This window comes from Zalophus californianus, chromosome X (assembly GCF_009762305.2).
Source record: "Zalophus californianus isolate mZalCal1 chromosome X, mZalCal1.pri.v2, whole genome shotgun sequence".
Classification (NCBI taxonomy): Eukaryota; Metazoa; Chordata; class Mammalia; order Carnivora; family Otariidae; genus Zalophus; species Zalophus californianus.
In genome coordinates this window covers 16,439,118-16,445,117 of record NC_045612.1, presented here as the reverse complement: position 1 = coordinate 16,445,117, position 6,000 = coordinate 16,439,118, and positions in this window count along the sequence as shown.

Sequence of the window (6,000 nt, the reverse complement as noted above, 5' to 3'; positions counted from 1 at the left end):
TCCCGATGCTGGTCTCCAGGCCCGGCACCCCCTGACCCTCTCATCGTTTCCAACATGCGTCCTCTCTGTGTCCTGATTGCTCTCTCTCTGCCTCTGTCCTTTGCTCCACAGCCCCAGCTCGTCACCTCCTGGGGGCCCTGCACGGCCCTCCCGGCAGCTGGACCTCCTCCTCTGCGTGTGCACAGGCCACCTCCGTCTCCTGTTCCTGGCTCTGCCCAGGGCTCACCTCCTCAGGGGGCCCTGCCCGACCACGCCTCATGGAGGCTTCCCCTCCTGCTCTTGCTCACATCCCTGCTGACTTCCTTCCTAACACAAATACAAACTGTGTTAGTCCCTTCGCATTTTTTACATGTACCGTCTGCCTCCCCCATGAGGATGTAAGTTCCATAAGGGTAGGGATTGTTTCTGTCTGTCTGGTTCCCCGCCAATCTTCCGGCATTTGGCAAGGTGCTTGGCACAGAGGAGGTTGCGTATAGGAAGTAGAGGTGTTGGACTTGGAGTAAAAGGAAATTCACCTTTCTGCAACAGAAAAGACAAATGAGGAAGATCATGTACTGACTGGGACTTTTGGTGACGGAGTCCCAAATCATTGACCCCACCTGATGGCTTCTTGCCAAAAGCTGCTGCGCCAGAAGTTATGAATAGGGCAGGAGCTGGTATTCCACCTGCTGATGACTTCGCTAAAGATGGCCTGATTCGCAAACCTGGTAGTAATTCACTTGGAGGAGGAACCAAAAAGTGTAGTGCCTCTGCAGGGGACCCAAAAGGCCCAGCAACATCTCCAACAGGAGCTGTGCCAAATGCATTGCAAATAAGTCTTGCTATGGCAAAGAAAATTAATGATGATATAAAATATCAATTAATGAAGGAAGTTCGGAAGTTTGGATGAAGTAAGTAGTGAAAGAATGGCTCCGAATAAAACCATGGGAAGTCTCTCTCGTTCCATGATTTAGAATAAGTTTAACACTCCTCTTGAACTCCTCCTTTGGCCAAATTGGGTTTTTACATAATTTGGGCTGATTGCTCTTAAATTGGTCTCAATATTCCTAATACACCTCTTAAAATTGTATGCTTTATTTGGTTAGTGTTTAGAATGGTTTCCTTACACTACGTAACCCTCTAGCCCATGAGGAATGATTACTGACAGAGTGGATGCACTAAGATGGGGTTCTAGACCATCTTCATGTTTTTAAAAATGTTGAATTTTAAAAACTATTTTCACAGTATGAAAGGATTTTCACTTTGACTGAAGAAGTGCAAGGACCTCTTGCAGTCAAGAAGCAATTTGTTGAATTTACCATCAAGGAAGCTGCAAGGTAGGTGTAAAAAACGAACTTTCCATTTTCTTTCCTTTTTTTTTTTTTTTTTAAGAACTCTCCAGGTTTTTTTTTTTTTTTAACAGTTGTGTCCAATGCTGAACAGGGTCACAAACAAACCCTGGCTTGCTTTCCTCAAACCCCAGCCCTCAAACATAGTTCATGCTCTTTTCCCTAGGCATTTTGGTGGGTATTACCCATTCTTCCAAGCCCATGGAATGTCCATGCTTGCCATAGTCTGGGGTGGACATGGGCCCTCAATTGATACTCTTGGCATTTTTCCAAGAGGATGCATTTTTCTCTGCCTATGGAGACTGTAAGCTCTATTGTGTATCCACTACTACCTCTTACACATCATAGATGCTTTAGATAGCTTCTGGTTACTTATATTTGTCTTTACTTTCAGGTTTAAAAGAGGAGTCTTAACTCAGCAACTTGAGAAGATAGTAGAAAAAATAGAATCCTGCTGCCATCTCAAGAAAGTTAATCATCAGGAAAGCAAATAATTGTGTTCTTGCAAAGGACAATGAGAAGCAAGGACAAATTTTCTGTGCTGTACGATGGAATGAGATACTGCTGAAGCTCTCCTAAAATGTTGTAGTCAAGAAAATTGTAGTCAAGAAAAGGCTAAGAACAAAAGGCAGCGGAGCCTTTTAGTTTTATGGTTCTCGGTCAGTAAAAGCTGGGCCATAGCCTTAACAATTTTCTTTGAAACTAGTTTGTTGTTCGTTTCTTTGTTCTCTTACCTGAGGAGGGGGATGTTATTAATTTACCAAGCTGAATGATATTACAGTCCTGGTTTCTGTAGCAGGTCACATGGTTGTAGCTGGAACTTAGAACTGTTTCCTTTCACTTTCTACCTCTTACTCCTTTTGCCATGAGACAGCAACTCAGCTGGTCATGGTGCTTTGCCTGGTAGAATGACTCAAGACTTCATTGCTGAAGCGTCTGGGCCATTTGATGTCCTGCCTTAAATGGGTTGTTGCCATATTCCGCAAACTCAAGGCATGAAATGCGAGAGTAGTAAGAAGCTCTCCAGACACATTGAGCGCACCCGTCCTTAGCTCCTGTGTAGCAGGAACCTAGATGCCCTTTGATGGCCAGCTAGTATGGGATCCCCTTCTTTGCCTCTGGAGAGAGAGGGCTGAGGGGACCAAAACGGCTAGCTTGCCGTCCCAGTTCCCTTTCACTGGCATCACTGGTGTGTGTTCCTCAGTGAAAGCTTGTCTCCCTCTGGGATGAAGACCTCTGGTTTAGCAAAGCCTAAAGTCGTAACGGTGGGAAGAATTCAGGCATAAACTGTGACAGGAGGCTCTTCCATTTCCACCCCTGGATTTCAAGACCCATGAATCCTGACTGTAGGAGAAAAATCGAATTCTGTTGGATGCTGATATACAGCAGATACTGCTTCTTAGAATTCATGACTTCTGGCATAATCTTCATCGCCGCCACCTTGGCGACTTTGCACTTGAGCACCCTGGGGATGATACAAATGCTGTACGAAGAGGCTGATTGATATCTAGATAATGGATATGTTATTCATTCGATTATTTAACTTATGCACCGGAAAGACTATTCTTTACTGATCACCTATGCGATATACTTCTCTTCACAGCCTATGTCTATCTGGGTGGGTATATCCACATACTTCCTCCCCAAGCCTCCTTGTCACAAATTTTCAATCCCATACCCTCAGAGTCCCTGACCATTCAGCCAATGACTTGAACACAGCCTGTGCAAGACCATACACTTGTACCTCTGCTCAAACCTACCCTCTGGGAGGCTGACCCTTCACCAGTGTCCTTCAGGGCTGTCCCAGGTGGGACTGTAGTGCAGCCGCTGTCCACTTTTGGCCTGTGTGGTAGGCAAGTATTATGGACCAAATGTTTGTGCCTTCCCCCCCAATCATATGTTGAAGCCTTAACCCTCAATGTGAGGGTATTTGGAAATGGGGCCCTTGGGACGTAATTAAGTTTAGATGAGGTCATGAGGGTGGAGCCCCCAAGATGGGACTAGTGCCCTTATAGGAAGAAACCAGAGAGCTTGGTCTCTCTCTCCACGATGTGAGGACACAGCGAGAAGGCAGCTGTCTTAGTCTATTAGGGCAGCTATAACAAAACACCATAGACTGGGTGACTTGAAAACAACAGAAATGTATTTCTCACCGTTCTGGAGGCTGGGAAGTCCATGATCAAGGCACTGGCAGATTCAGTGTGTGGTGAGAACTTGCTTCCTGGTTCACAGACAGCTGTCTTTTCACCATGTCCTCACACAGCTGAAGGAATGAGGGAACTCTCTGGAGCCTCTTTTATTTTTTTAAAAAGATTTATTTATTTATTAGAGAGAGAGAGATATCCATGAGTGGGGGCAGGGGCAGAGGGAGAGGGAGAGAGAGAATCTCAAGCAGACTCCCTCCTGAGGGTGGAGCCCCATGCGGGGCTTGATCCCATGACCCTGAAATCATGACCTGAGCCGAAATCAAGAGTTGGATGCTCAACCAAGTGAGCCACCCAGGCACCCCCTGGAGCCTCTTTTAGAAGGGCAAAAATCCTATTTATGTAGATCGGCCAAGGGCCTCATCTCAAAGTACATGAGATCGATGTAGAGAGGAGTAGCCATTCCTAACATCTACTGATTCCCTGCCTGATTCCAAGCATCAACCAGGGACAGTCCTTCCCAGCCACTGGGCCCAGAAAGACAGGCCCCTTCCTCAAAGTACCATCACATTGGGGGGCTTAGGATTTCAACATACGAATTTGTGGTGGGGGACACAAACATTCAGACCATGGCAGCAACTGCTGCCTGCAAGCCAGGAAAAGAGCCCTCACCTGACACTGAAGCTGCCAGGACCTTAATTTTGGACTTCCTAGCCTCCAGAACAGTGAGAAATATATTTCTGTGGTTGAAGCCACCCAGTCTACCATACTTTGTTAAAGCAGCCTGAGCAGGCTAAGACAGCAATATTCTAATCATGCCCTCCCCTAGTCCCCTCTCTTCTACCAAACACATGAATACCATGGATGAGTACTGTTCTGGTGGGATTTTGCTGATTTAATTAAGATCTCAAGTCAGTTGACCCTGAGGTACAGAGAGAATGTGGGTGGGCCTGACCCACTCAGGGGAGTCCTTTTAAGGCTTTCCCCTACCAGGGAATGGAGGCGGAGGTCAGAGAGACTCAAAGCACAAGAAGCACGTGCCATGCAATGACGCCTGTGAGGATCAAGCAGCGCTCCTAAGAAGATGAGGGGGTGGCTGGAGGAGTGTACAGCACCTCCTGGCTGACAGCTGCAAGCAAATGGGGACCTTGTTCTCCACCCTTCAAGAGTTAGACCCGCCAACAGCCTGAATGAGTCGAAGTGGATGATTCCAGAGCTTCTAGCTAAGCAAGCACCAGCCTAGCTAAGGCTTTCACTTGGGTTTGTGAGTCGTTCAGCAGAGATGCTACATGAGCCTTCCAGGTCTTTCAATGTGCAGAACTGGGAGGCAATGATGTGTGGTGTTTTCAGCTGCTCCACCTGTGATGGTTTTTTGTGTATCAGTATAAAACCAGGACGGTGTTGCCGACTACCGTGAAGGAACGCCAGTCATCCAGGCCACAGGGGGTTGGCTTTTGTTCTCCAGCCACCTGTTATTAGGAGACTCCGCTGGAGGCCAATAGGTGCGGGAGCAGAGGACTTTCTCCTGTCCTAGGCCCCACTCGAAACTAGCGGGTTTTCAGGTTACTTGACAAAAGGCTCCTAATAGTACAACAAAGAGGAATACAGTACCGCCGAACCGCCGAGCCCCACTACTTTTTCTGTCCCTTATAATGGTAGGAAAGGGTAGCCGTCACACATTGTTGTTCAACATCACACGTGCTCCACACCACTCCTTTCACGTCTCTTCTCCAATTTCAACTTTTTTACATTGTGCTGGTATTAACGGAGAGTCGCTCTGCTTCTCTAGTGTTGTTATCTCCCAAGTGGAACGGAAGATCCATGAGAAGAGTGTCCAGTTCACTGTTCTTTCCCACCTAGACAAGCAGCTTCCACTTAGACAGTTTGTACCAGATATCAAATGAATTCTTTCTAATCCTCACGGCCAGCCTAGGAGGTTGATGGTGTCAGGAGCTTCGGTCTGCAGGAGGGGATGTGGAAATACAAAGAGGTAAGGTCCATAGCCCCAGGTCATGAGCAAATAAGGGTGGACCTGGACCAAGCACTCTGAGCCAGGTCTGGCTTGAAGCTAAGTTCTTTCCACTCCTCCAGTGCTGCCCCCGGACTCGACAGCCTCTGGCTGCCCCTGGCCCACAGTCTGCCATTGGTCCTAATTCGGCATCTGACCCTGGATCTGGAACGTTGTCTGCTCGCTCTCCTTCCCTGACAGGAGCTGCCAGGGGAGGGAGGGCCTAGCTTTCATCTGCCTCAGCCTCTGCCTCAGCTCCTCAGCCCCAAGGGCTCCCGGGAAGAGCTACCCTGTCAGACAGGGCTAAACTCCTGTCTCTCAGCGAATCCCTGGCCCAGAGGGGAGTCTGCTCTCTGTGTGTTCCCCAGATGAGTGCACTGACCATCAGTGAATGACCCACCGTGCACTTTTCTCTGGCCCAAAGCCTGTAGCCTCCCTGAGGTCCGGGGCCGTGACTGTGTCCTACAGGCAGCACCAAGCTTGAGCAGGACCTTTCCAGAGCACCTCAAATGTGCCAGGG